The sequence below is a fragment of the Anomaloglossus baeobatrachus genome, chromosome 1 (assembly GCF_048569485.1).
Source record: "Anomaloglossus baeobatrachus isolate aAnoBae1 chromosome 1, aAnoBae1.hap1, whole genome shotgun sequence".
Classification (NCBI taxonomy): Eukaryota; Metazoa; Chordata; class Amphibia; order Anura; family Aromobatidae; genus Anomaloglossus; species Anomaloglossus baeobatrachus.
Genome location: NC_134353.1, coordinates 284,201,623 through 284,228,324, shown reverse-complemented (window position 1 = coordinate 284,228,324; position 26,702 = coordinate 284,201,623). Strand labels below are relative to the sequence as shown.

At 38.1% G+C, this 26,702-nt stretch overlaps 35 non-coding genes across 35 annotated transcripts; 15 read left to right on the top strand and 20 right to left on the bottom strand.

The window, feature by feature from the left end:
- Positions 1-1,125: 1,125 nt before the first annotated feature.
- On the bottom strand, positions 1,126-1,208 carry TRNAL-CAG (transfer RNA leucine (anticodon CAG)). Its single transcript has one exon. It is a non-coding gene; the product is annotated as a tRNA-Leu (tRNA).
- A 140-nt stretch (positions 1,209-1,348) lies between these two features.
- Positions 1,349-1,421, top strand: TRNAF-GAA (transfer RNA phenylalanine (anticodon GAA)). The gene has a single exon. It is a non-coding gene; the product is annotated as a tRNA-Phe (tRNA).
- Positions 1,422-2,673: 1,252 nt separating this feature from the next.
- TRNAL-CAG (transfer RNA leucine (anticodon CAG)) lies at positions 2,674-2,756 on the bottom strand. Its single transcript has one exon. It is a non-coding gene; the product is annotated as a tRNA-Leu (tRNA).
- A 140-nt stretch (positions 2,757-2,896) lies between these two features.
- Positions 2,897-2,969, top strand: TRNAF-GAA (transfer RNA phenylalanine (anticodon GAA)). Its single transcript has one exon. It is a non-coding gene; the product is annotated as a tRNA-Phe (tRNA).
- Positions 2,970-4,993: 2,024 nt separating this feature from the next.
- Positions 4,994-5,076, bottom strand: TRNAL-CAG (transfer RNA leucine (anticodon CAG)). Its single transcript has one exon. It is a non-coding gene; the product is annotated as a tRNA-Leu (tRNA).
- A 913-nt stretch (positions 5,077-5,989) lies between these two features.
- Positions 5,990-6,062, top strand: TRNAF-GAA (transfer RNA phenylalanine (anticodon GAA)). Its single transcript has one exon. It is a non-coding gene; the product is annotated as a tRNA-Phe (tRNA).
- Positions 6,063-6,539: 477 nt separating this feature from the next.
- On the bottom strand, positions 6,540-6,622 carry TRNAL-CAG (transfer RNA leucine (anticodon CAG)). Its single transcript has one exon. It is a non-coding gene; the product is annotated as a tRNA-Leu (tRNA).
- A 141-nt stretch (positions 6,623-6,763) lies between these two features.
- Positions 6,764-6,836, top strand: TRNAF-GAA (transfer RNA phenylalanine (anticodon GAA)). Its single transcript has one exon. It is a non-coding gene; the product is annotated as a tRNA-Phe (tRNA).
- A 477-nt stretch (positions 6,837-7,313) lies between these two features.
- Positions 7,314-7,396, bottom strand: TRNAL-CAG (transfer RNA leucine (anticodon CAG)). Its single transcript has one exon. It is a non-coding gene; the product is annotated as a tRNA-Leu (tRNA).
- A 141-nt stretch (positions 7,397-7,537) lies between these two features.
- Positions 7,538-7,610, top strand: TRNAF-GAA (transfer RNA phenylalanine (anticodon GAA)). Its single transcript has one exon. It is a non-coding gene; the product is annotated as a tRNA-Phe (tRNA).
- A 478-nt stretch (positions 7,611-8,088) lies between these two features.
- On the bottom strand, positions 8,089-8,171 carry TRNAL-CAG (transfer RNA leucine (anticodon CAG)). Its single transcript has one exon. It is a non-coding gene; the product is annotated as a tRNA-Leu (tRNA).
- A 690-nt stretch (positions 8,172-8,861) lies between these two features.
- Positions 8,862-8,944, bottom strand: TRNAL-CAG (transfer RNA leucine (anticodon CAG)). Its single transcript has one exon. It is a non-coding gene; the product is annotated as a tRNA-Leu (tRNA).
- A 1,467-nt stretch (positions 8,945-10,411) lies between these two features.
- TRNAL-CAG (transfer RNA leucine (anticodon CAG)) lies at positions 10,412-10,494 on the bottom strand. Its single transcript has one exon. It is a non-coding gene; the product is annotated as a tRNA-Leu (tRNA).
- A 141-nt stretch (positions 10,495-10,635) lies between these two features.
- Positions 10,636-10,708, top strand: TRNAF-GAA (transfer RNA phenylalanine (anticodon GAA)). Its single transcript has one exon. It is a non-coding gene; the product is annotated as a tRNA-Phe (tRNA).
- A 478-nt stretch (positions 10,709-11,186) lies between these two features.
- On the bottom strand, positions 11,187-11,269 carry TRNAL-CAG (transfer RNA leucine (anticodon CAG)). Its single transcript has one exon. It is a non-coding gene; the product is annotated as a tRNA-Leu (tRNA).
- A 141-nt stretch (positions 11,270-11,410) lies between these two features.
- On the top strand, positions 11,411-11,483 carry TRNAF-GAA (transfer RNA phenylalanine (anticodon GAA)). Its single transcript has one exon. It is a non-coding gene; the product is annotated as a tRNA-Phe (tRNA).
- Positions 11,484-12,182: 699 nt separating this feature from the next.
- On the top strand, positions 12,183-12,255 carry TRNAF-GAA (transfer RNA phenylalanine (anticodon GAA)). Its single transcript has one exon. It is a non-coding gene; the product is annotated as a tRNA-Phe (tRNA).
- Positions 12,256-13,745: 1,490 nt separating this feature from the next.
- Positions 13,746-13,828, bottom strand: TRNAL-CAG (transfer RNA leucine (anticodon CAG)). Its single transcript has one exon. It is a non-coding gene; the product is annotated as a tRNA-Leu (tRNA).
- Positions 13,829-13,969: 141 nt separating this feature from the next.
- On the top strand, positions 13,970-14,042 carry TRNAF-GAA (transfer RNA phenylalanine (anticodon GAA)). Its single transcript has one exon. It is a non-coding gene; the product is annotated as a tRNA-Phe (tRNA).
- Positions 14,043-14,519: 477 nt separating this feature from the next.
- Positions 14,520-14,602, bottom strand: TRNAL-CAG (transfer RNA leucine (anticodon CAG)). The gene has a single exon. It is a non-coding gene; the product is annotated as a tRNA-Leu (tRNA).
- A 141-nt stretch (positions 14,603-14,743) lies between these two features.
- On the top strand, positions 14,744-14,816 carry TRNAF-GAA (transfer RNA phenylalanine (anticodon GAA)). The gene has a single exon. It is a non-coding gene; the product is annotated as a tRNA-Phe (tRNA).
- A 478-nt stretch (positions 14,817-15,294) lies between these two features.
- Positions 15,295-15,377, bottom strand: TRNAL-CAG (transfer RNA leucine (anticodon CAG)). Its single transcript has one exon. It is a non-coding gene; the product is annotated as a tRNA-Leu (tRNA).
- Positions 15,378-15,518: 141 nt separating this feature from the next.
- Positions 15,519-15,591, top strand: TRNAF-GAA (transfer RNA phenylalanine (anticodon GAA)). Its single transcript has one exon. It is a non-coding gene; the product is annotated as a tRNA-Phe (tRNA).
- A 478-nt stretch (positions 15,592-16,069) lies between these two features.
- Positions 16,070-16,152, bottom strand: TRNAL-CAG (transfer RNA leucine (anticodon CAG)). Its single transcript has one exon. It is a non-coding gene; the product is annotated as a tRNA-Leu (tRNA).
- A 690-nt stretch (positions 16,153-16,842) lies between these two features.
- TRNAL-CAG (transfer RNA leucine (anticodon CAG)) lies at positions 16,843-16,925 on the bottom strand. The gene has a single exon. It is a non-coding gene; the product is annotated as a tRNA-Leu (tRNA).
- Positions 16,926-17,613: 688 nt separating this feature from the next.
- On the bottom strand, positions 17,614-17,696 carry TRNAL-CAG (transfer RNA leucine (anticodon CAG)). Its single transcript has one exon. It is a non-coding gene; the product is annotated as a tRNA-Leu (tRNA).
- Positions 17,697-19,163: 1,467 nt separating this feature from the next.
- Positions 19,164-19,246, bottom strand: TRNAL-CAG (transfer RNA leucine (anticodon CAG)). Its single transcript has one exon. It is a non-coding gene; the product is annotated as a tRNA-Leu (tRNA).
- A 141-nt stretch (positions 19,247-19,387) lies between these two features.
- Positions 19,388-19,460, top strand: TRNAF-GAA (transfer RNA phenylalanine (anticodon GAA)). The gene has a single exon. It is a non-coding gene; the product is annotated as a tRNA-Phe (tRNA).
- A 701-nt stretch (positions 19,461-20,161) lies between these two features.
- On the top strand, positions 20,162-20,234 carry TRNAF-GAA (transfer RNA phenylalanine (anticodon GAA)). The gene has a single exon. It is a non-coding gene; the product is annotated as a tRNA-Phe (tRNA).
- A 478-nt stretch (positions 20,235-20,712) lies between these two features.
- Positions 20,713-20,795, bottom strand: TRNAL-CAG (transfer RNA leucine (anticodon CAG)). Its single transcript has one exon. It is a non-coding gene; the product is annotated as a tRNA-Leu (tRNA).
- A 141-nt stretch (positions 20,796-20,936) lies between these two features.
- Positions 20,937-21,009, top strand: TRNAF-GAA (transfer RNA phenylalanine (anticodon GAA)). The gene has a single exon. It is a non-coding gene; the product is annotated as a tRNA-Phe (tRNA).
- A 2,799-nt stretch (positions 21,010-23,808) lies between these two features.
- TRNAL-CAG (transfer RNA leucine (anticodon CAG)) lies at positions 23,809-23,891 on the bottom strand. Its single transcript has one exon. It is a non-coding gene; the product is annotated as a tRNA-Leu (tRNA).
- Positions 23,892-24,581: 690 nt separating this feature from the next.
- Positions 24,582-24,664, bottom strand: TRNAL-CAG (transfer RNA leucine (anticodon CAG)). The gene has a single exon. It is a non-coding gene; the product is annotated as a tRNA-Leu (tRNA).
- Positions 24,665-25,579: 915 nt separating this feature from the next.
- Positions 25,580-25,652, top strand: TRNAF-GAA (transfer RNA phenylalanine (anticodon GAA)). Its single transcript has one exon. It is a non-coding gene; the product is annotated as a tRNA-Phe (tRNA).
- Positions 25,653-26,129: 477 nt separating this feature from the next.
- TRNAL-CAG (transfer RNA leucine (anticodon CAG)) lies at positions 26,130-26,212 on the bottom strand. The gene has a single exon. It is a non-coding gene; the product is annotated as a tRNA-Leu (tRNA).
- Between the last annotated feature and the right edge of the window lie 490 nt (positions 26,213-26,702).

Here is a 26,702-nt window from a genome sequence, read left to right as displayed (position 1 = left end):
GTCACTAATGCGAGAAGAAAATGAAAGTAGTTATACTGAAAAATTAAGTTGAAGTCGAAGTAGTATGGAGGAAATCAGAAAAAAAATCTGAGAAATATCAACATAAAGTGCTAAGGATCTTTAAGATTTTGTGTATCTTGAGGTTTATTTTATGAGATTTTTCACCTCCCTCTTCTTACTGATAGTGCAGCAGAGAACAACATGATTGTGACAGACAGGATTGAGGATCCAGAGGGTTCTCATTGGCTTTGTCCTTGGACTAATCTGGTTTGTGGAAATGTCTGAATTGTGACAGAGGGACATAGTGAAAATGAAAAAAAAAAAAACATGATTGTAATGTAACAGAAACCTGTCAGAAGTGGGATTCGAACCTACGCCTCAAGTAGAGACTGCGACCTGAACGCAGCGCCTTGGACCGCTCGGCCATCCTGACAAGCACTACTGTGGAAAATTCACACTTTCTAAAAACAAACACATTTTTTGTTTGGCCCCAAAAAAATGCAAATTTTGAACTGAAAATGTATTAACGCCTTTGAGTTTGCCTTGCAATGCTGTAGCTATAACTTTGTAGGTTGCTGAAATAGCTCAGTTGGGAGAGCGTTAGCCTGAACATCTAAAGGTCCCTGGTCCGATCCCGGGTTTCAGCATGCTGTTTTTAAGTATGAGTGATTTGAGATAAAGTTCTTTCTCCTTATGCATTTAGCAAGATTTTCATTCTTTGTGAAGTGCAGATATACCTGAAAAAAACAGTTTTAAGTATCTCTTTTCAGAACAGTCACTAATGCGAGAAGAAAATGAAAGTAGTTATACTGAAAAATTAAGTTGAAGTCGAAGTAGTATGGAGGAAATCGGAGAAAAAATCTGAGAAATATCAACATAAAGTGCTAAGGATCTTTAAGATTTTGTGTATCTTGAGGTTTATTTTATGAGATTTTCCACCTCCCTCTTCTTACTGATAGTGCAGCAGAGAACAACATGATTGTGACAGACAGGATTGAGGATCCAGAGGGTTTTCATTGGCTTTGTCCTTGGACTAATCTGGTTTGTGGAAATGTCTGAATTGTGACAGAGGGACATAGTGAAAATGAAAAAAAACCAAAACATGATTGTAATGTAACAGAAACCTGTCAGAAGTGGGATTCGAACCCACGCCTCAAGTAGAGACTGCGACCTGAACACAGTGCCTTGGACCGCTCGGCCATCCTGACAAGCACAACTGTGGAAAATTCACACTTTCTAAAAACAAACACATTTTTTGTTTGGCCCCAAAAAAGGCAAATTTTGAACTGAAAATGTATTAACGCCTTTGAGTTTGCCTTGCAATGCTGTAGCTTTAACTTTGTAGGTTGCTGAAATAGCTCAGTTGGGAGAGCGTTAGACTGAAGATCTAAAGGTCCCTGGTCCGATCCCGGGTTTCAGCACGCTGTTTTTAAGTATGAGTGATTTGAGATAAAGTTCTTTCTCCATATGCATTTAGCAAGATTTTCATTCTTTGTAAAGTGCAGATATACCTGAAAAAAACAGTTTTAAGTATCTCTTTTCAGAACAGTCACTAATGCGAGAAGAAAATGAAAGTAGTTATACTGACAAATTAAGTTGAAGTCGAAGTAGTATGGAGGAAATCGGAGAAAAAATCTGAGAAATATCAACATAAAGTGCTAAGGATCTTTAAGATTTTGTGTATCTTGAGGTTTATTTTATGAGATTTTTCACCTCCCTCTTCTTACTGATAGTGCAGCAGAGAACAACATGATTGTGACAGACAGGATTGAGGATCCAGAGGGTTCTCATTGGCTTTGTCCTTGGACTAATCTGGTTTGTGGAAATGTCTGAATTGTGACAGAGGGACATAGTGAAAATGAAAAAAAAAAAAACATGATTGTAATGTAACAGAAACCTGTCAGAAGTGGGATTCGAACCTACGCCTCAAGTAGAGACTGCGACCTGAACGCAGCGCCTTGGACCGCTCGGCCATCCTGACAAGCACTACTGTGGAAAATTCACACTTTCTAAAAACAAACACATTTTTTGTTTGGCCCCAAAAAAATGCAAATTTTGAACTGAAAATGTATTAACGCCTTTGAGTTTGCCTTGCAATGCTGTAGCTTTAACTTTGTAGGTTGCTGAAATAGCTCAGTTGGGAGAGCGTTAGCCTGAACATCTAAAGGTCCCTGGTCCGATCCCGGGTTTCAGCATGCTGTTTTTAAGTATGAGTGATTTGAGATAAAGTTCTTTCTCCTTATGCATTTAGCAAGATTTTCATTCTTTGTGAAGTGCAGATATACCTGAAAAAAACAGTTTTAAGTATCTCTTTTCAGAACAGTCACTAATGCGAGAAGAAAATGAAAGTAGTTATACTGAAAAATTAAGTTGAAGTCGAAGTAGTATGGAGGAAATCGGAGAAAAAATCTGAGAAATATCAACATAAAGTGCTAAGGATCTTTAAGATTTTGTGTATCTTGAGGTTTATTTTATGAGATTTTCCACCTCCCTCTTCTTACTGATAGTGCAGCAGAGAACAACATGATTGTGACAGACAGGATTGAGGATCCAGAGGGTTTTCATTGGCTTTGTCCTTGGACTAATCTGGTTTGTGGAAATGTCTGAATTGTGACAGAGGGACATAGTGAAAATGAAAAAAAACCAAAACATGATTGTAATGTAACAGAAACCTGTCAGAAGTGGGATTCGAACCCACGCCTCAAGTAGAGACTGCGACCTGAACGCAGCGCCTTGGACCGCTCGGCCATCCTGACAAGCACAACTGTGGAAAATTCACACTTTCTAAAAACAAACACATTTTTTGTTTGGCCCCAAAAAAGGCAAATTTTGAACTGAAAATGTATTAACGCCTTTGAGTTTGCCTTGCAATGCTGTAGCTTTAACTTTGTAGGTTGCTGAAATAGCTCAGTTGGGAGAGCGTTAGACTGAAGATCTAAAGGTCCCTGGTCCGATCCCGGGTTTCAGCACGCTGTTTTTAAGTATGAGTGATTTGAGATAAAGTTCTTTCTCCATATGCATTTAGCAAGATTTTCATTCTTTGTAAAGTGCAGATATACCTGAAAAAAACAGTTTTAAGTATCTCTTTTCAGAACAGTCACTAATGCGAGAAGAAAATGAAAGTAGTTATACTGACAAATTAAGTTGAAGTCGAAGTAGTATGGAGGAAATCGGAGAAAAAATCTGAGAAATATCAACATAAAGTGCTAAGGATCTTTAAGATTTTGTGTATCTTGAGGTTTATTTTATGAGATTTTTCACCTCCCTCTTCTTACTGATAGTGCAGCAGAGAACAACATGATTGTGACAGACAGGATTGAGGATCCAGAGGGTTCTCATTGGCTTTGTCCTTGGACTAATCTGGTTTGTGGAAATGTCTGAATTGTGACAGAGGGACATAGTGAAAATGAAAAAAAAAAAACATGATTGTAATGTAACAGAAACCTGTCAGAAGTGGGATTCGAACCCACGCCTCAAGTAGAGACTGCGACCTGAACACGGCACCTTGGACCGCTCTGCCATCCTGACAAGCACAACTGTAGAAAATTTACACTTTCTAAAAACAAACACATTTTTTGTTTGGCCCCAAAAAAAGGCAAATTTTGAACTGAAAAATTATTAACGCCTTTGAGTTTGCCTTGCAATTCTGTAGCTTTGACTTTGAAGGTTGCTGAAATATCTCAGTTGGGAGAGCGTCAGACTGAAGATCTAAAGGTCCGTGGTCCGATCCCGGGTTTCAGCATGCTGTTTTTAAGTATGAGTGATTTGAGATAAAGTTCTTTCTCCATATGCATTTAGCAAGATTTTCATTCTTTGTGAAGTGCAGATATACCTGAAAAAAACAGTTTTAAGTATCTCTTTTCAGAACAGTCACTAATGCGAGAAGAAAATGAAAGTAGTTATACTGAAAAATTAAGTTGAAGTCGAAGTAGTATGGAGGAAATCAGAAAAAAAATCTGAGAAATATCAACATAAAGTGCTAAGGATCTTTAAGATTTTGTGTATCTTGAGGTTTATTTTATGAGATTTTTCACCTCCCTCTTCTTACTGATAGTGCAGTAGAGAACAACATGATTGTGACAGACAGGATTGAGGATCCAGAGGGTTCTCATTGGCTTTGTCCTTGGACTAATCTGGTTTGTGGAAATGTCTGAATTGTGACAGAGGGACATAGTGAAAATGAAAAAAAAAAAACATGATTGTAATGTAACAGAAACCTGTCAGAAGTGGGATTCGAACCCACGCCTCAAGTAGAGACTGCGACCTGAACACGGCACCTTGGACCGCTCTGCCATCCTGACAAGCACAACTGTAGAAAATTTACACTTTCTAAAAACAAACACATTTTTTGTTTGGCCCCAAAAAAAGGCAAATTTTGAACTGAAAAATTATTAACGCCTTTGAGTTTGCCTTGCAATTCTGTAGCTTTGACTTTGAAGGTTGCTGAAATAGCTCAGTTGGGAGAGCGTCAGACTGAAGATCTAAAGGTCCGTGGTCCGATCCCGGGTTTCAGCATGCTGTTTTTAAGTATGAGTGATTTGAGATAAAGTTCTTTCTCCATATGCATTTAGCAAGATTTTCATTCTTTGTGAAGTGCAGATATACCTGAAAAAAACAGTTTTAAGTATCTCTTTTCAGAACAGTCACTAATGCGAGAAGAAAATGAAAGTAGTTATACTGAAAAATTAAGTTGAAGTCGAAGTAGTATGGAGGAAATCAGAAAAAAAATCTGAGAAATATCAACATAAAGTGCTAAGGATCTTTAAGATTTTGTGTATCTTGAGGTTTATTTTATGAGATTTTCCACCTCCCTCTTCTTACTGATAGTGCAGCAGAGAACAACATGATTGTGACAGACAGGATTGAGGATCCAGAGGATTTTCATTGGCTTTGTCCTTGGACTAATCTGGTTTGTGGAAATGTCTGAATTGTGACAGAGGGACATAGTGAAAATGAAAAAAAAACAAAACATGATTGTAATGTAACAGAAACCTGTCAGAAGTGGGATTCGAACCCACGCCTCAAGTAGAGACTGCGACCTGAACGCAGCGCCTTGGACCGCTCGGCCATCCTGACAAGCACAACTGTGGAAAATTCACACTTTCTGAAAACAAACACATTTTTTGTTTGGCCCCAAAAAAATGCAAATTTTGAACTGAAAATGTATTAACGCCTTTGAGTTTGCCTTGCAATGCTGTAGCTTTAACTTTGTAGGTTGCTGAAATAGCTCAGTTGGGAGAGCGTTAGACTGAAGATCTAAAGGTCCCTGGTCCGATCCTGGGTTTCAGCACGCTGTTTTTAAGTATGAGTGATTTGAGATAAAGTTCTTTCTCCATATGCATTTAGCAAGATTTTCATTCTTTGTGAAGTGCAGATATACCTGAAAAAAACAGTTTTAAGTATCTCTTTTCAGAACAGTCACTAATGCGAGAAGAAAATGAAAGTAGTTATACTGAAAAATTAAGTTGAAGTCGAAGTAGTATGGAGGAAATCGGAGAAAAAATCTGAGAAATATCAACATAAAGTGCTAAGGATCTTTAAGATTTTGTGTATCTTGAGGTTTATTTTATGAGATTTTCCACCTCCCTCTTCTTACTGATAGTGCAGCAGAGAACAACATGATTGTGACAGACAGGATTGAGGATCCAGAGGGTTTTCATTGGCTTTGTCCTTGGACTAATCTGGTTTGTGGAAATGTCTGAATTGTGACAGAGGGACATAGTGAAAATGAAAAAAAAAACCATGATTGTAATGTAACAGAAACCTGTCAGAGGTGGGATTCGAACCCACGCCTCAAGTAGAGACTGGGACCTGAACGCAGCGCCTTGGACCGCTCGGCCATCCTGACAAGCACAACTGTGGAACATTCACACTTTCTAAAAACAAACACATTTTTTGTTTGGCCCCAAAAAAATGCAAATTTTGAACTGAAAATGTATAAACGCCTTTGAGTTTACCTTGCAATGCTGTAGCTTTAACTTTGTAGGTTGCTGAAATAGCTCAGTTGGGAGAGCGTTAGACTGAAGATCTAAAGGTCCCTGGTCCGATCCCGGGTTTCAGCACGCTGTTTTTAAGTATGAGTGATTTGAGATAAAGTTCTTTCTCCATATGCATTTAGCAAGATTTTCATTCTTTGTGAAGTGCAGATATACCTGAAAAAAACAGTTTTAAGTATCTCTTTTCAGAACAGTCACTAATGCGAGAAGAAAATGAAAGTAGTTATACTGAAAAATTAAGTTGAAGTCGAAGTAGTATGGAGGAAATCGGAGAAAAAATCTGAGAAATATCAACATAAAGTGCTAAGGATCTTTAAGATCTTGTGTATCTTGAGGTTTATTTTATGAGATTTTCCACCTCCCTCTTCTTACTGATAGTGCAGCAGAGAACAACATGATTGTGACAGACAGGATTGAGGATCCAGAGGGTTTTCATTGGCTTTGTCCTTGGACTAATCTGGTTTGTGGAAATGTCTGAATTGTGACAGAGGGACATAGTGAAAATAAAAAAAAAAAAACCATGATTGTAATGTAACAGAAACCTGTCAGAAGTGGGATTCGAACCCACGCCTCAAGTAGAGACTGCGACCTGAACGCAGCGCCTTGGACCGCTCGGCCATCCTGACAAGCACAACTGTGGAACATTCACACTTTCTAAAAACAAACACATTTTTTGTTTGGCCCCAAAAAAATGCAAATTTTGAACTGAAAATGTATTAACGCCTTTGAGTTTGCCTTGCAATGCTGTAGCTTTAACTTTGTAGGTTGCTGAAATAGCTCAGTTGGGAGAGCGTTAGACTGAAGATCTAAAGGTCCCTGGTCCGATCCCGGGTTTCAGCACGCTGTTTTTAAGTATGAGTGATTTGAGATAAAGTTCTTTCTCCATATGCATTTAGCAAGATTTTCATTCTTTGTGAAGTGCAGATATACCTGAAAAAAACAGTTTTAAGTATCTCTTTTCAGAACAGTCACTAATGCGAGAAGAAAATGAAAGTAGTTATACTGAAAAATTAAGTTGAAGTTGAAGTAGTATGGAGGAAATCGGAGAAAAAATCTGAGAAATATCAACATAAAGTGCTAAGGATCTTTAAGATCTTGTGTATCTTGAGGTTTATTTTATGAGATTTTCCAACTCCCTCTTCTTACTGATAGTGCAGCAGAGAACAACATGATTGTGACAGACAGGATTGAGGATCCAGAGGGTTTTCATTGGCTTTGTCCTTGGACTAATCTGGTTTGTGGAAATGTCTGAATTGTGACAGAGGGACATAGTGAAAATAAAAAAAAAAAAACCATGATTGTAATGTAACAGAAACCTGTCAGAAGTGGGATTCGAACCCACGCCTCAAGTAGAGACTGCGACCTGAACGCAGCGCCTTGGACCGCTCGGCCATCCTGACAAGCACAACTGTGGAAAATTCACACTTTCTAAAAACAAACACATTTTTTGTTTGGCCCCAAAAAAAGGCAAATTTTGAACTGAAAATTTATTAACGCCTTTGAGTTTGCCTTGCAATGCTGTAGCTTTAACTTTGTAGGTTGCTGAAATAGCTCAGTTGGGAGAGCGTTAGACTGAAAATCTAAAGGTCCCTGGTCCGATCCCGGGTTTCAGCATGCTGTTTTTAAGTATGAGTGATTTGAGATAAAGTTCTTTCTCCATATGCATTTAGCAAGATTTTCATTCTTTGTGAAGTGCAGATATACCTGAAAAAAACAGTTTTAAGTATCTCTTTTCAGAACAGTCACTAATGCGAATAGAAAATGAAAGTAGTTATACTGAAAAATTAAGTTGAAGTCGAAGTAGTATGGAGGAAATCAGAAAAAAAATCTGAGAAATATCAACATAAAGTGCTAAGGATCTTTAAGATTTTGTGTATCTTGAGGTTTATTTTATGAGATTTTTCACCTCCCTCTTCTTACTGATAGTGCAGCAGAGAACAACATGATTGTGACAGACAGGATTGAGGATCCAGAGGGTTTTCATTGGCTTTGTCCTTGGACTAATCTGGTTTGTGGAAATGTCTGAATTGTGACAGAGGGACATAGTGAAAATGAAAAAAAAACAAAACATGATTGTAATGTAACAGAAACCTGTCAGAAGTGGGATTCGAACCCACGCCTCAAGTAGAGACTGCGACCTGAACGCAGCGCCTTGGACCGCTCGGCCATCCTGACAAGCACAACTGTCGAAAATTTACACTTTCTAAAAACAAACACATTTTTTGTTTGGCCCCAAAAAAATGCAAATTTTGAACTGAAAATGTATTAACGCCTTTGAGTTTGCCTTGCAATGCTGTAGCTTTAACTTTGTAGGTTGCTGATAGCTCAGTTGGGAGAGCGTTAGACTGAAGATCTAAAGGTCCCTGGTCCGATCCTGGGTTTCAGCACGCTGTTTTTAAGTATGAGTGATTTGAGATAAAGTTCTTTCTCCATATGCATTTAGCAAGATTTTCATTCTTTGTAAAGTGCAGATATACCTGAAAAAAACAGTTTTAAGTATCTCTTTTCAGAACAGTCACTAATGCGAGAAGAAAATGAAAGTAGTTATACTGAAAAATTAAGTTGAAGTCGAAGTAGTATGGAGGAAATCGGAGAAAAAATCTGAGAAATATCAACATAAAGTGCTAAGGATCTTTAAGATTTTGTGTATCTTGAGGTTTATTTTATGAGATTTTCCACCTCCCTCTTCTTACTCATAGTGCAGCAGAGAACAACATGATTGTGACAGACAGGATTGAGGATCCAGAGGGTTCTCATTGGCTTTGTCCTTGGACTAATCTGGTTTGTGGAAATGTCTGAATTGTGACAGAGGGACATGGTGAAAATGAAAAAAAAACAAAACATAATTGTAATGTAACAGAAACCTGTCAGAAGTGGGATTCGAACCCACGCCTCAAGTAGAGACTGCGACCTGAACGCAGCGCCTTGGACCGCTCGGCCATCCTGACAAGCAACACTGTGAAAAATTCACACTTTCTAAAAACAAACACATTTTTTGTTTGGCCCCAAAAAAAGGCAAATTTTGAACTGAAAATTTATTAACGCCTTTGAGTTTGCCTTGCAATGCTGTAGCTTTAACTTTGTAGGTTGCTGAAATAGCTCAGTTGGGAGAGCGTTAGACTGAAGATCTAAATGTCCGTGGTACGATCCCGGGTTTCAGCATGCTGTTTTTAAGTATGAGTGATTTGAGATAAAGTTCTTTCTCCATATGCATTTAGCAAGATTTTCATTCTTTGTGAAGTGCAGATATACCTGAAAAAAACAGTTTTAAGTATCTCTTTTCAGAACAGTCACTAATGCGAGAAGAAAATGAAAGTAGTTATACTGAAAAATTAAGTTGAAGTCGAAGTAGTATGGAGGAAATCAGAAAAAAAATCTGAGAAATATCAACATAAAGTGCTAAAGATCTTTAAGATTTTGTGTATCTTGAGGTTTATTTTATGAGATTTTTCACCTCCCTCTTCTTACTGATAGTGCAGCAGAGAACAACATGATTGTGACAGACAGGATTGAGGATCCAGAGGGTTCTCATTGGCTTTGTCCTTGGACTAATCTGGTTTGTGGAAATGTCTGAATTGTGACAGAGGGACATAGTGAAAATGAAAAAAAAACAAAACATGTTTGTAATGTAACAGAAACCTGTCAGAAGTGGGATTCGAACCCACGCCTCAGGTAGAGACTGTGACCTGAACGCAGTGCCTTGGACCGCTCGGCCATCCTGACAAGCACAACTGTGGAAAATTCACACTTTCTAAAAACAAACACATTTTTTGTTTGGCCCCAAAAAAAGGCAAATTTTGAACTGAAAATTTATTAACGCCTTTGAGTTTGCCTTGCAATGCTGTAGCTTTAACTGTGTAGGTTGCTGAAATAGCTCAGTTGGGAGAGCGTTAGACTGAAGATCTAAAGGTCCCTGGTCTGATCCCGGGTTTCAGCACGCTGTTTTTAAGTATGAGTTATTTGAGATAAAGTTCTTTCTCCATATGCATTTAGCAAGATTTTCATTCTTTGTGAAGTGCAGATATACCTGAAAAAAACAGTTTTAAGTATCTCTTTTCAGAACAGTCACTAATGCGAGAAGAAAATGAAAGTAGTTATACTGAAAAATTAAGTTGAAGTCGAAGTAGTATGGAGGAAATCAGAAAAAAAATCTGAGAAATATCAACATAAAGTGCTAAGGATCTTTAAGATTTTGTGTATCTTGAGGTTTATTTTATGAGATTTTTCACCTCCCTCTTCTTACTGATAGTGCAGCAGAGAACAACATGATTGTGACAAACAGGATTGAGGATCCAGAGGGTTCTCATTGGCTTTGTCCTTGGACTAATCTGGTTTGTGGAAATGTCTGAATTGTGACAGAGGGACATAGTGAAAATGAAAAAAAAACAAAACATGATTGTAATGTAACAGAAACCTGTCAGAAGTGGGATTCGAACCCACGCCTCAAGTAGAGACTGCGACCTGAACGCAGCGCCTTGGACCGCTCGGCCATCCTGACAAGCACAACTGTGGAAAATTCACACTTTCTAAAAACAAACACATTTTTTGTTTGGCCCCAAAAAAAGGCAAATTTTGAACTGAAAATTTATTAACGCCTTTGAGTTTGCCTTGCAATACTGTAGCTTTAACCTTGTAGGTTGCTGAAATAGCTCAGTTGGGAGAGCGTTAGACTGAAGATCTAAAGGTCCCTGGTCCGATCCCGGGTTTCAGCACGCTGTTTTTAAGTATGAGTGATTTGAGATAAAGTTCTTTCTCCATATGCATTTAGCAAGATTTTCATTCTTTGTGAAGTTCAGATATACCTGAAAAAAACAGTTTTAAGTATCTCTTTTCAGAACAGTCACTAATGCGAGAAGAAAATGAAAGTAGTTATACTGAAAAATTAAGTTGAAGTCGAAGTAGTATGGAGGAAATCGGAGAAAAAATCTGAGAAATATCAACATAAAGTGCTAAGGATCTTTAAGATTTTGTGTATCTTGAGGTTTATTTTATGAGATTTTCCACCTCCCTCTTCTTACTGATAGTGCAGCAGAGAACAACATGATTGTGACAGACAGGATTGAGGATCCAGAGGGTTTTCATTGGCTTTGTCCTTGGACTAATCTGGTTTGTGGAAATGTCTGAATTGTGACAGAGGGACATAGTGAAAATGAAAAAAAAACAAAACATGATTGTAATGTAACAGAAACCTGTCAGAAGTGGGATTCGAACCCACGCCTCAAGTAGAGACTGCGACCTGAACGCAGCGCCTTGGACCGCTCGGCCATCCTGACAAGCACAACTGTGGAAAATTCACACTTTCTGAAAACAAACACATTTTTTGTTTGGCCCCAAAAAAATGCAAATTTTGAACTGAAAATGTATTAACGCCTTTGAGTTTGCCTTGCAATGCTGTAGCTTTAACTTTGTAGGTTGCTGAAATAGCTCAGTTGGGAGAGCGTTAGACTGAAGATCTAAAGGTCCCTGGTCCGATCCCGGGTTTCAGCACGCTGTTTTTAAGTATGAGTGATTTGAGATAAAGTTCTTTCTCCATATGCATTTAGCAAGATTTTCATTCTTTGTGAAGTGCAGATATACCTGAAAAAAACAGTTTTAAGTATCTCTTTTCAGAACAGTCACTAATGCGAGAAGAAAATGAAAGTAGTTATACTGAAAAATTAAGTTGAAGTCGAAGTAGTATGGAGGAAATCGGAGAAAAAATCTGAGAAATATCAACATAAAGTGCTAAGGATCTTTAAGATTTTGTGTATCTTGAGGTTTATTTTATGAGATTTTCCACCTCCCTCTTCTTACTGATAGTGCAGCAGAGAACAACATGATTGTGACAGACAGGATTGAGGATCCAGAGGGTTTTCATTGGCTTTGTCCTTGGACTAATCTGGTTTGTGGAAATGTCTGAATTGTGACAGAGGGACATAGTGAAAATGAAAAAAAAAACCATGATTGTAATGTAACAGAAACCTGTCAGAGGTGGGATTCGAACCCACGCCTCAAGTAGAGACTGCGACCTGAACGCAGCGCCTTGGACCGCTCGGCCATCCTGACAAGCACAACTGTGGAACATTCACACTTTCTAAAAACAAACACATTTTTTGTTTGGCCCCAAAAAAATGCAAATTTTGAACTGAAAATGTATAAACGCCTTTGAGTTTGCCTTGCAATGCTGTAGCTTTATCTTTGTAGGTTGCTGAAATAGCTCAGTTGGGAGAGCGTTAGACTGAAGATCTAAAGGTCCCTGGTCCGATCCCGGGTTTCAGCACGCTGTTTTTAAGTATGAGTGATTTGAGATAAAGTTCTTTCTCCATATGCATTTAGCAAGATTTTCATTCTTTGTGAAGTGCAGATATACCTGAAAAAAACAGTTTTAAGTATCTCTTTTCAGAACAGTCACTAATGCGAGAAGAAAATGAAAGTAGTTATAGTGAAAAATTAAGTTGAAGTCGAAGTAGTATGGAGGAAATCGGAGAAAAAATCTGAGAAATATCAACATAAAGTGCTAAGGATCTTTAAGATCTTGTGTATCTTGAGGTTTATTTTATGAGATTTTCCACCTCCCTCTTCTTACTGATAGTGCAGCAGAGAACAACATGATTGTGACAGACAGGATTGAGGATCCAGAGGGTTTTCATTGGCTTTGTCCTTGGACTAATCTGGTTTGTGGAAATGTCTGAATTGTGACAGAGGGACATAGTGAAAATAGAAAATAAAAAACCATGATTGTAATGTTTAAAAGAACAGAGAGTCCTCAGTGGTTGATACCTTTTAATGGCTAACTGAAAAGATGGTAATAATTGCAAGCTTTCGAGACTACTCAGGTCTCTTCATCAGGCATGGTATAACACAAAATCTGAAGAGTCACACAACAGGACTTAGAATAGTGCAGTAAAAAAAAAAAAAAAAAAAAAAAAAAAGAACAAGTTATATGAAACAGAACTATCTCTATGGCAGGGGGACAAGCTGTTCTAGCCATAAATACTGCTGCAGTTCAGTGTGAAAGTTTTATTGTCCTTTGATAAGGGTCTGGTCCAGGGCTGTGACACGCTCGGATGGTCAGAGGAGCACATCTTTTAACTGATGTAAAAAGACATGAATCCATGAGACACATTCATTCCTTCTCTGAATGTGTCAAAGGTCATCATAAGTTTGTACTCCCATAGTCTCCTGTCTCTCTGGGACTTGAAGTTTCCTTTCAATACCAGCAATTTCATGTCCATGATGCTGTGGTCTGGGTTACAAAAATGTTTGGCCACAGGTAGATCCATCCTTTTTTCTCTAATTGTGTGGCGGTGAGAATTCATCCTTGTCCTGAGCTGTTGTCCTGTCTCCCCTACATACAGACCCCCAGTTGGACATTTGGTACATATAATTAAGTACACCACATTGGTTGTGGTGCAGCTGAACGTACCTGGGATCTTGTAGTCCTGATGTGATCTGGGAATCTTTATCTTGTCCGTTGTCAATATTCTGTTTCATATAACTTGTTCTTTTTTTTTTTTTTTTTTTTTTTTTACTGCACTATTCTAAGTCCTGTTGTGTATAAATACGTGACTCTTCAGATTTTGTGTTATACCATGCCTGATGAAGAGACCTGAGTAGTCTCGAAAGCTTGCAATCATTACCATCTTTTCAGTTAGCCATTAAAAGGTATCAACCACTGAGGACTCTCTGTTCTTTTAAACAATTTTTTTATCTCTACTGGCTAACACGGTACAAAGATATATTTTACTTGATTGTAATGTAACAGAAACCTGTCAGAAGTGGGATTCGAACCCACGCCTCAAGTAGAGACTGCGACCTGAACGCAGCGCCTTGGACCGCTCGGCCATCCTGACAAGCACAACTGTGGAACATTCACACTTTCTAAAAACAAACACATTTTTTGTTTGGCCCCAAAAAAATGCAAATTTTGAACTGAAAATGTATTAACGCCTTTGAGTTTGCCTTGCAATGCTGTAGCTTTAACTTTGTAGGTTGCTGAAATAGCTCAGTTGGGAGAGCGTTAGACTGAAGATCTAAAGGTCCCTGGTCCGATCCCGGGTTTCAGCACGCTGTTTTTAAGTATGAGTGATTTGAGATAAAGTTCTTTCTCCATATGCATTTAGCAAGATTTTCATTCTTTGTGAAGTGCAGATATACCTGAAAAAAACAGTTTTAAGTATCTCTTTTCAGAACAGTCACTAATGCGAGAAGAAAATGAAAGTAGTTATACTGAAAAATTAAGTTGAAGTCGAAGTAGTATGGAGGAAATCGGAGAAAAAATCTGAGAAATATCAACATAAAGTGCTAAGGATCTTTAAGATCTTGTGTATCTTGAGGTTTATTTTATGAGATTTTCCACCTCCCTCTTCTTACTGATAGTGCAGCAGAGAACAACATGATTGTGACAGACAGGATTGAGGATCCAGAGGGTTTTCATTGGCTTTGTCCTTGGACTAATCTGGTTTGTGGAAATGTCTGAATTGTGACAGAGGGACATAGTGAAAATAAAAAAAAAAAAACCATGATTGTAATGTAACAGAAACCTGTCAGAAGTGGGATTCGAACCCACGCCTCAAGTAGAGACTGCGACCTGAACGCAGCGCCTTGGACCGCTCGGCCATCCTGACAAGCACAACTGTGGAACATTCACACTTTCTAAAAACAAACACATTTTTTGTTTGGCCCCAAAAAAATGCAAATTTTGAACTGAAAATGTATTAACGCCTTTGAGTTTGCCTTGCAATGCTGTAGCTTTAACTTTGTAGGTTGCTGAAATAGCTCAGTTGGGAGAGCGTTAGACTGAAGATCTAAAGGTCCCTGGTCCGATCCCGGGTTTCAGCACGCTGTTTTTAAGTATGAGTGATTTGAGATAAAGTTCTTTCTCCATATGCATTTAGCAAGATTTTCATTCTTTGTGAAGTGCAGATATACCTGAAAAAAACAGTTTTAAGTATCTCTTTTCAGAACAGTCACTAATGCGAGAAGAAAATGAAAGTAGTTATACTGAAAAATTAAGTTGAAGTCGAAGTAGTATGGAGGAAATCGGAGAAAAAATCTGAGAAATATCAACATAAAGTGCTAAGGATCTTTAAGATCTTGTGTATCTTGAGGTTTATTTTATGAGATTTTCCACCTCCCTCTTCTTACTGATAGTGCAGCAGAGAACAACATGATTGTGACAGACAGGATTGAGGATCGAGAGGGTTTTCATTGGCTTTGTCCTTGGACTAATCTGGTTTGTGGAAATGTCTGAATTGTGACAGAGGGACATAGTGAAAATGAAAAAAAAACAAAACATGATTGTAATGTAACAGAAACCTGTCAGAAGTGGGATTCGAACCCACGCCTCAAGTAGAGACTGCGACCTGAACGCAGCGCCTTGGACCGCTCGGCCATCCTGACAAGCACAACTGTGGAAAATTCACACTTTCTAAAAACAAACACATTTTTTGTTTGGCCCCAAAAAAAGGCAAATTTTGAACTGAAAATTTATTAACGCCTTTGAGTTTGCCTTGCAATGCTGTAGCTTTAACTTTGTAGGTTGCTGAAATAGCTCAGTTGGGAGAGCGTTAGACTGAAAATCTAAAGGTCCCTGGTCCGATCCCGGGTTTCAGCATGCTGTTTTTAAGTATGAGTGATTTAAGATAAAGTTCTTTCTCCATATGCATTTAGCAAGATTTTCATTCTTTGTGAAGTGCAGATATACCTGAAAAAAACAGTTTTAAGTATCTCTTTTCAGAACAGTCACTAATGCGAATAGAAAATGAAAGTAGTTATACTGAAAAATTAAGTTGAAGTCGAAGTAGTATGGAGGAAATCAGAAAAAAAATCTGAGAAATATCAACATAAAGTGCTAAGGATCTTTAAGATTTTGTGTATCTTGAGGTTTATTTTATGAGATTTTTCACCTCCCTCTTCTTACTGATAGTGCAGCAGAGAACAACATGATTGTGACAGACAGGATTGAGGATCCAGAGGGTTTTCATTGGCTTTGTCCTTGGACTAATCTGGTTTGTGGAAATGTCTGAATTGTGACAGAGGGACATAGTGAAAATGAAAAAAAAACAAAACATGATTGTAATGTAACAGAAACCTGTCAGAAGTGGGATTCGAACCCACGCCTCAAGTAGAGACTGCGACCTGAACGCAGCGCCTTGGACCGCTCGGCCATCCTGACAAGCACAACTGTCGAAAGTTTACACTTTCTAAAAACAAACACATTTTTTGTTTGGCCCCAAAAAAATGCAAATTTTGAACTGAAAATGTATTAACGCCTTTGAGTTTGCCTTGCAATGCTGTAGCTTTAACTTTGTAGGTTGCTGATAGCTCAGTTGGGAGAGCGTTAGACTGAAGATCTAAAGGTCCCTGGTCCGATCCTGGGTTTCAGCACGCTGTTTTTAAGTATGAGTGATTTGAGATAAAGTTCTTTCTCCATATGCATTTAGCAAGATTTTCATTCTTTGTAAAGTGCAGATATACCTGAAAAAAACAGTTTTAAGTATCTCTTTTCAGAACAGTCACTAATGCGAGAAGAAAATGAAAGTAGTTATACTGAAAAATTAAGTTGAAGTCGAAGTAGTATGGAGGAAATCGGAGAAAAAATCTGAGAAATATCAACATAAAGTGCTAAGGATCTTTAAGATTTTGTGTATCTTGAGGTTTATTTTATGAGATTTTCCACCTCCCTCTTCTTACTGATAGTGCAGCAGAGAACAACATGATTGTGACAGACAGGATTGAGGATCCAGAGGGTTCTCATTGGCTTTGTCCTTGGACTAATCTGGTTTGTGGAAATGTCTGAATTGTGACAGAGGGACATGGTGAAAATGAAAAAAAAACAAAACATAATTGTAATGTAACAGAAACCTGTCAGAAGTGGGATTCGAACCCACGCCTCAAGTAGAGACTGCGACCTGAACGCAGCGCCTTGGACCGCTCGGCCATCCTGACAAGCACAACTGAAAAATTCACACTTTCTAAAAACAAACACATTTTTTGTTTGGCCCCAAAAAAAGGCAAATTTTGAACTGAAAATTTATTAACGCCTTTGAGTTTGCCTTGCAATGCTGTAGCTTTAACTTTGTAGGTTGCTGAAATAGCTCAGTTGGGAGAACGTTAGACTGAAGATCTAAATGTCCGTGGTACGATCCCGGGTTTCAGCATGCTGTTTTTAAGTATGAGTGATTTGAGATAAAGTTCTTTCTCCATATGCATTTAGCAAGATTTTCATTCTTTGTGAAGTGCAGATATACCTGAAAAAAACAGTTTTAAGTATCTCTTTTCAGAACAGTCACTAATGCGAGAAGAAAATGAAAGTAGTTATACTGAAAAATTAAGTTGAAGTCGAAGTAGTATGGAGGAAATCAGAAAAAAAATCTGAGAAATATCAACATAAAGTGCTAAGGATCTTTAAGATTTTGTGTATCTTGAGGTTTATTTTATGAGATTTTTCACCTCCCTCTTCTTACTGATAGTGCAGCAGAGAACAACATGATTGTGACAGACAGGATTGAGGATCCAGAGGGTTCTCATTGGCTTTGTCCTTGAACTAATCTGGTTTGTGGAAATGTCTGAATTGTGACAGAGGGACATAGTGAAAATGAAAAAAAAAAACCATGATTGTAATGTAACAGAAACCTGTCAGAAGTGGGATTCGAACCCACGCCTCAAGTAGAGACTGCGACCTGAACACAGCGCCTTGGACCGCTCGGCCATCCTGACAAGCACAACTGTGGAAAATTCACACTTTCTAAAAACAAACACATTTTTTGTTTGGCCCCAAAAAAAGGCAAATTTTGAACTGAAAATGTATTAACGCCTTTGAGTTTGCCTTGCAATGCTGTAGCTTTAACTTTGTAGGTTGCTGAAATAGCTCAGTTGGGAGAGCGTTAGACTGAAGATCTAAAGGTCCCTGGTCCGATCCTGGGTTTCAGCACGCTGTTTTTAAGTATGAGTGATTTGAGATAAAGTTCTTTCTCCATATACATTTAGCAAGATTTTCATTCTTTGTGAAGTGCAGATATACCTGAAAAAAACAGTTTTAAGTATCTCTTTTCAGAACAGTCACTAATGCGAGAAGAAAATGAAAGTAGTTATACTGAAAAATTAAGTTGAAGTCGAAGTAGTATGGAGGAAATCGGAGAAAAAATCTGAGAAATATCAACATAAAGTGCTAAGGATCTTTAAGATTTTGTGTATCTTGAGGTTTATTTTATGAGATTTTCCACCTCCCTCTTCTTACTGATAGTGCAGCAGAGAACAACATGATTGTGACAGACAGGATTGAGGATCCAGAGGGTTTTCATTGGCTTTGTCCTTGGACTAATCTGGTTTGTGGAAATGTCTGAATTGTGACAGAGGGACATAGTGAAAATGAAAAAAAAACAAAACATGTTTGTAATGTAACAGAAACCTGTCAGAAATGGGATTCGAACCCACGCCTCAAGTAGAGACTGTGACCTGAACGCAGCGCCTTGGACCGCTCGGCCATCCTGACAAGCACAACTGTGGAAAATTCACACTTTCTAAAAACAAACACATTTTTTGTTTGGCCCCAAAAAAAGGCAAATTTTGAACTGAAAATTTATTAACGCCTTTGAGTTTGCCTTGCAATGCTGTAGCTTTAACTTTGTAGGTTGCTGAAATAGCTCAGTTGGGAGAGCGTTAGACTGAAGATCTAAAGGTCCCTGGTCTGATCCCGGGTTTCAGCACGCTGTTTTTAAGTATGAGTGATTTGAGATAAAGTTCTTTCTCCATATGCATTTAGCAAGATTTTCATTCTTTGTGAAGTGCAGATATACCTGAAAAAAACAGTTTTAAGTATCTCTTTTCAGAACAGTCACTAATGCGAGAAGAAAATGAAAGTAGTTATACTGAAAAATTAAGTTGAAGTCGAAGTAGTATGGAGGAAATCAGAAAAAAAATCTGAGAAATATCAACATAAAGTGCTAAGGATCTTTAAGATTTTGTGTATCTTGAGGTTTATTTTATGAGATTTTTCACCTCCCTCTTCTTACTGATAGTGCAGCAGAGAACAACATGATTGTGACAAACAGGATTGAGGATCCAGAGGGTTCTCATTGGCTTTGTCCTTGGACTAATCTGGTTTGTGGAAATGTCTGAATTGTGACAGAGGGACATAGTGAAAATGAAAAAAAAACAAAACATGATTGTAATGTAACAGAAACCTGTCAGAAGTGGGATTCGAACCCACGCCTCAAGTAGAGACTGCGACCTGAACGCAGCGCCTTGGACCGCTCGGCCATCCTGACAAGCACAACTGTGGAAAATTCACACTTTCTAAAAACAAACACATTTTTTGTTTGGCCCCAAAAAAAGGCAAATTTTGAACTGAAAATTTATTAATGCCTTTGAGTTTGCCTTGCAATACTGTAGCTTTAATCTTGTAGGTTGCTGAAATAGCTCAGTTGGGAGAGCGTTAGACTGAAGATCTAAAGGTCCCTGGTCCGATCCCGGGTTTCAGCACGCTGTTTTTAAGTATGAGTGATTTGAGATAAAGTTCTTTCTCCATATGCATTTAGCAAGATTTTCATTCTTTGTGAAGTTCAGATATACCTGAAAAAAACAGTTTTAAGTATCTCTTTTCAGAACAGTCACTAATGCGAGAAGAAAATGAAAGTAGTTATACTGAAAAATTAAGTTGAAGTCGAAGTAGTATGGAGGAAATCGGAGAAAAAATCTGAGAAATATCAACATAAAGTGCTAAGGATCTTTAAGATTTTGTGTATCTTGAGGTTTATTTTATGAGATTATCCACCTCCCTCTTCTTACTGATAGTGCAGCAGAGAACAACATGATTGTGACAGACAGGATTGAGGATCCAGAGGGTTTTCATTGGCTTTGTCCTTGGACTAATCTGGTTTGTGGAAATGTCTGAATTGTGACAGAGGGACATAGTGAAAATGAAAAAAAAAAAACCATGATTGTAATGTAACAGAAACCTATCAGATGTGGGATTCGAACCCACGCCTCAAGTAGAGACTGTGACCTGAACGCAGCGCCTTGGACCGCTCGGCCATCCTGACAAGCACCACTGTGGAACATTCACACTTTCTAAAAACAAACACATTTTTTGTTTGGCCCCAAAAAAATGCAAATTTTGAACTGAAAATGTATTAACGCCTTTGAGTTTGCCTTGCAATGCTGTAGCTTTAACTTTGTAGGTTGCTGAAATAGCTCAGTTGGGAGAGCGTTAGACTGAAGATCTAAAGGTCCCTGGTCCGATCCCGGGTTTCAGCACGCTGTTTTTAAGTATGAGTGATTTGAGATAAAGTTCTTTCTCCATATGCATTTAGCAAGATTTTCATTCTTTGTGAAGTGCAGATATACCTGAAAAAAACAGTTTTAAGTATCTCTTTTCAGAACAGTCACTAATGCGAGAAGAAAATGAAAGTAGTTATACTGAAAAATTAAGTTGAAGTCGAAGTAGTATGGAGGAAATCGGAGAAAAAATCTGAGAAATATCAACATAAAGTGCTAAGGATCTTTAAGATCTTGTGTATCTTGAGGTTTATTTTATGAGATTTTCCACCTCCCTCTTCTTACTGATAGTGCAGCAGAGAACAACATGATTGTGACAGACAGGATTGAGGATCCAGAGGGTTTTCATTGGCTTTGTCCTTGGACTAATCTGGTTTGTGGAAATGTCTGAATTGTGACAGAGGGACATAGTGAAAATGAAAAAAAAAAAAACCATGATTGTAATGTAACAGAAACCTGTCAGAAGTGGGATTCGAACCCACGCCTCAAGTAGAGACTGCGACCTGAACGCAGCGCCTTGGACCGCTCGGCCATCCTGACAAGCACAACTGTGGAACATTCACACTTTCTAAAAACAAACACATTTTTTGTTTGGCCCCAAAAAAATGCAAATTTTGAACTGAAAATGTATTAACGCCTTTGAGTTTGCCTTGCAATGCTGTAGCTTTAACTTTGTAGGTTGCTGAAATAGCTCAGTTGGGAGAGCGTTAGACTGAAGATCTAAAGGTCCCTGGTCCGATCCCGGGTTTCAGCACGCTGTTTTTAAGTATGAGTGATTTGAGATAAAGTTCTTTCTCCATATGCATTTAGCAAGATTTTCATTCTTTGTGAAGTGCAGATATACCTGAAAAAAACAGTTTTAAGTATCTCTTTTCAGAACAGTCACTAATGCGAGAAGAAAATGAAAGTAGTTATACTGAAAAATTAAGTTGAAGTCGAAGTAGTATGGAGGAAATCGGAGAAAAAATCTGAGAAATATCAACATAAAGTGCTAAGGATCTTTAAGATCTTGTGTATCTTGAGGTTTATTTTATGAGATTTTCCACCTCCCTCTTCTTACTGATAGTGCAGCAGAGAACAACATGATTGTGACAGACAGGATTGAGGATCCAGAGGGTTTTCATTGGCTTTGTCCTTGGACTAATCTGGTTTGTGGAAATGTCTGAATTGTGACAGAGGGACATAGTGAAAATGAAAAAAAAACAAAACATGATTGTAATGTAACAGAAACCTGTCAGTAGTGGGATTCGAACCCACGCCTCAAGTAGAGACTGCGACCTGAACGCAGCGCCTTGGACCGCTCGGCCATCCTGACAAGCACACCTGTGGAAAATTCACACTTTCTAAAAACAAACACATTTTTTGTTTGGCCCCAAAAAAAGGCAAATTTTGAACTGAAAATTTATTAACGCCTTTGAGTTTGCCTTGCAATGCTGTAGCTTTAACTTTGTAGGTTGCTGAAATAGCTCAGTTGGGAGAGCGTTAGACTGAAAATCTAAAGGTCTCTGGTCCGATCCCGGGTTTCAGCACGCTGTTTTTAAGTATGAGTGATTTGAGATAAAGTTCTTTCTCCATATGCATTTAGCAAGATTTTCATTCTTTGTAAAGTGCAGATATACCTGAAAAAAACAGTTTTAAGTATCTCTTTTCAGAACAGTCACTAATGCGAGAAGAAAATGAAAGTAGTTATACTGAAAAATTAAGTTGAAGTCGAAGTAGTATGGAGGAAATCGGAGAAAAAATCTGAGAAATATCAACATAAAGTGCTAAGGATCTTTAAGATTTTGTGTATCTTGAGGTTTATTTTATGAGATTTTCCACCTCCCTCTTCTTACTGATAGTGCAGCAGAGAACAACATGATTGTGACAGACAGGATTGAGGATCCAGAGGGTTCTCATTGGCTTTGTCCTTGGACTAATCTGGTTTGTGGAAATGTCTGAATTGTGACAGAGGGACATGGTGAAAATGAAAAAAAAACAAAACATAATTGTAATGTAACAGAAACCTGTCAGAAGTGTGATTCGAACCCACGCCTCAAGTAGAGACTGCGACCTGAACGCAGCGCCTTGGACCGCTCGGCCATCCTGACAAGCACAACTGTGAAAAATTCACACTTTCTAAAAACAAACACATTTTTTGTTTGGCCCCAAAAAAAGGCAAATTTTGAACTGAAAATTTATTAACGCCTTTGAGTTTGCCTTGCAATGCTGTAGCTTTAACTTTGTAGGTTGCTGAAATAGCTCAGTTGGGAGAGCGTTAGACTGAAGATCTAAATGTCCGTGGTACGATCCCGGGTTTCAGCATGCTGTTTTTAAGTATGAGTGATTTGAGATAAAGTTCTTTCTCCATATGCATTTAGCAAGATTTTCATTCTTTGTGAAGTGCAGATATACCTGAAAAAAACAGTTTTAAGTATCTCTTTTCAGAACAGTCACTAATGCGAGAAGAAAATGAAAGTAGTTATACTGAAAAATTAAGTTGAAGTCGAAGTAGTATGGAGGAAATCAGAAAAAAAATCTGAGAAATATCAACATAAAGTGCTAAGGATCTTTAAGATTTTGTGTATCTTGAGGTTTATTTTATGAGATTTTTCACCTCCCTCTTCTTACTGATAGTGCAGCAGAGAACAACATGATTGTGACAGACAGGATTGAGGATCCAGAGGGTTCTCATTGGCTTTGTCCTTGGACTAATCTGGTTTGTGGAAATGTCTGAATTGTGACAGAGGGACATAGTGAAAATGAAAAAAAAAAAAACATGATTGTAATGTAACAGAAACCTGTCAGAAGTGGGATTCGAACCCACGCCTCAAGTAGAGACTGCGACCTGAACGCAGCGCCTTGGACCGCTCGGTCATCCTGACAAGCACAACTGGCGAAAATTTACACTTTCTAAAAACAAACACATTTTTTGTTTGGCCCCAAAAAAATGCAAATTTTGAACTGAAAATGTATTAACGCCTTTGAGTTTGCCTTGCAATGCTGTAGCTTTAACTTTGTAGGTTGCTGATAGCTCAGTTGGGAGAGCGTTAGACTGAAAATCTAAAGGTCTCTGGTCCGATCCCGGGTTTCAGCACGCTGTTTTTAAGTATGAGTGATTTGAGATAAAGTTCTTTCTCCATATGCATTTAGCAAGATTTTCATTCTTTGTAAAGTGCAGATATACCTGAAAAAAACAGTTTTAAGTATCTCTTTTCAGAACAGTCACTAATGCGAGAAGAAAATGAAAGTAGTTATACTGAAAAATTAAGTTGAAGTCGAAGTAGTATGGAGGAAATCGGAGAAAAAATCTGAGAAATATCAACATAAAGTGCTAAGGATCTTTAAGATTTTGTGTATCTTGAGGTTTATTTTATGAGATTTTCCACCTCCCTCTTCTTACTGATAGTGCAGCAGAGAACAACATGATTGTGACAGACAGGATTGAGGATCCAGAGGGTTTTCATTGGCTTTGTCCTTGGACTAATCTGGTTTGTGGAAATGTCTGAATTGTGACAGAGGGACATAGTGAAAATGAAAAAAAAAAAAACATGATTGTAATGTAACAGAAACCTGTCAGAAGTGGGATTCGAACCCACGCCTCAAGTAGAGACTGCGACCTGAACGCAGCGCCTTGGACCGCTCGGCCATCCTGACAAGCACAACTGACGAAAATTTACACTTTCTAAAAACAAACACATTTTTTGTTTGGCCCCAAAAAAATGCAAATTTTGAACTGAAAATGTATTAACGCCTTTGAGTTTGCCTTGCAATGCTGTAGCTTTAACTTTGTAGGTTGCTGATAGCTCAGTTGGGAGAGCGTTAGACTGAAGATCTAAAGGTCTCTGGTCCGATCCCGGGTTTCAGCACGCTGTTTTTAAGTATGAGTGATTTGAGATAAAGTTCTTTCTCCATATGCATTTAGCAAGATTTTCATTCTTTGTAAAGTGCAGATATACCTGAAAAAAACAGTTTTAAGTATCTCTTTTCAGAACAGTCACTAATGCGAGAAGAAAATGAAAGTAGTTATACTGAAAAATTAAGTTGAAGTCGAAGTAGTATGGAGGAAATCGGAGAAAAAATCTGAGAAATATCAACATAAAGTGCTAAGGATCTTTAAGATTTTGTGTATCTTGAGGTTTATTTTATGAGATTTTCCACCTCCCTCTTCTTACTGATAGTGCAGCAGAGAACAACATGATTGTGACAGACAGGATTGAGGATCCAGAGGGTTCTCATTGGCTTTGTCCTTGGACTAATCTGGTTTGTGGAAATGTCTGAATTGTGACAGAGGGACATGGTGAAAATGAAAAAAAAACAAAACATAATTGTAATGTAACAGAAACCTGTCAGAAGTGGGATTCGAACCCACGCCTCAAGTAGAGACTGCGACCTGAACGCAGCGCCTTGGACCGCTCGGCCATCCTGACAAGCACAACTGTGAAAAATTCACACTTTCTAAAAACAAACACATTTTTTGTTTGGCCCCAAAAAAAGGCAAATTTTGAACTGAAAATTTATTAACGCCTTTGAGTTTGCCTTGCAATGCTGTAGCTTTAACTTTGTAGGTTGCTGAAATAGCTCAGTTGGGAGAGCGTTAGACTGAAGATCTAAATGTCCGTGGTACGATCCCGGGTTTCAGCATGCTGTTTTTAAGTATGAGTGATTTGAGATAAAGTTCTTTCTCCATATGCATTTAGCAAGATTTTCATTCTTTGTGAAGTGCAGATATACCTGAAAAAAACAGTTTTAAGTATCTCTTTTCAGAACAGTCACTAATGCGAGAAGAAAATGAAAGTAGTTATACTGAAAAATTAAGTTGAAGTCGAAGTAGTATGGAGGAAATCAGAAAAAAAATCTGAGAAATATCAACATAAAGTGCTAAGGATCTTTAAGATTTTGTGTATCTTGAGGTTTATTTTATGAGATTTTCCACCTCCCTCTTCTTACTGATAGTGCAGCAGAGAACAACATGATTGTGACAGACAGGATTGAGGATCCAGAGGGTTTTCATTGGCTTTGTCCTTGGACTAATCTGGTTTGTGGAAATGTCTGAATTGTGACAGAGGGACATAGTGAAAATGAAAAAAAAAAAACCATGATTGTAATGTAACAGAAACCTGTCAGAAGTGGGATTCGAACCCACACCTCAAGTAGAGACTGCGACCTGAACGCAGCGCCTTGGACCGCTCGGCCATCCTGACAAGCACAACTGTGGAACATTCACACTTTCTAAAAACAAACACATTTTTTGTTTGGCCCCAAAAAAATGCAAATTTTGAACTGAAAATGTATTAACGCCTTTGAGTTTGCCTTGCAATGCTGTAGCTTTAACTTTGTAGGTTGCTGAAATAGCTCAGTTGGGAGAGCGTTAGACTGAAGATCTAAAGGTCCCTGGTCCGATCCCGGGTTTCAGCACGCTGTTTTTAAGTATGAGTGATTTGAGATAAAGTTCTTTCTCCATATGCATTTAGCAAGATTTTCATTCTTTGTGAAGTGCAGATATACCTGAAAAAAACAGTTTTAAGTATCTCTTTTCAGAACAGTCACTAATGCGAGAAGAAAATGAAAGTAGTTATACTGAAAAATTAAGTTGAAGTCGAAGTAGTATGGAGGAAATCGGAGAAAAAATCTGAGAAATATCAACATAAAGTGCTAAGGATCTTTAAGATTTTGTGTATCTTGAGGTTTATTTTATGAGATTTTCCACCTCCCTCTTCTTACTGATAGTGCAGCAGAGAACAACATGATTGTGACAGACAGGATTGAGGATCCAGAGGGTTTTCATTGGCTTTGTCCTTGGACTAATCTGGTTTGTGGAAATGTCTGAATTGTGACAGAGGGACATAGTGAAAATGAAAAAAAAAAAAACATGATTGTAATGTAACAGAAACCTGTCAGAAGTGGGATTCGAACCCACGCCTCAAGTAGAGACTGCGACCTGAACGCAGCGCCTTGGACCGCTCGGCCATCCTGACAAGCACAACTGACGAAAATTTACACTTTCTAAAAACAAACACATTTTTTGTTTGGCCCCAAAAAAATGCAAATTTTGAACTGAAAATGTATTAACGCCTTTGAGTTTGCCTTGCAATGCTGTAGCTTTAACTTTGTAGGTTGCTGATAGCTCAGTTGGGAGAGCGTTAGACTGAAGATCTAAAGGTCTCTGGTCCGATCCCGGGTTTCAGCACGCTGTTTTTAAGTATGAGTGATTTGAGATAAAGTTCTTTCTCCATATGCATTTAGCAAGATTTTCATTCTTTGTGAAGTGCTGATATACCTGAAAAAAACAGTTTTAAGTATCTCTTTTCAGAACAGTCACTAATGCGAGAAGAAAATGAAAGTAGTTATACTGAAAAATTAAGTTGAAGTCGAAGTAGTATGGAGGAAATCGGAGAAAAAATCTGAGAAATATCAACATAAAGTGCTAAGGATCTTTAAGATTTTGTGTATCTTGAGGTTTATTTT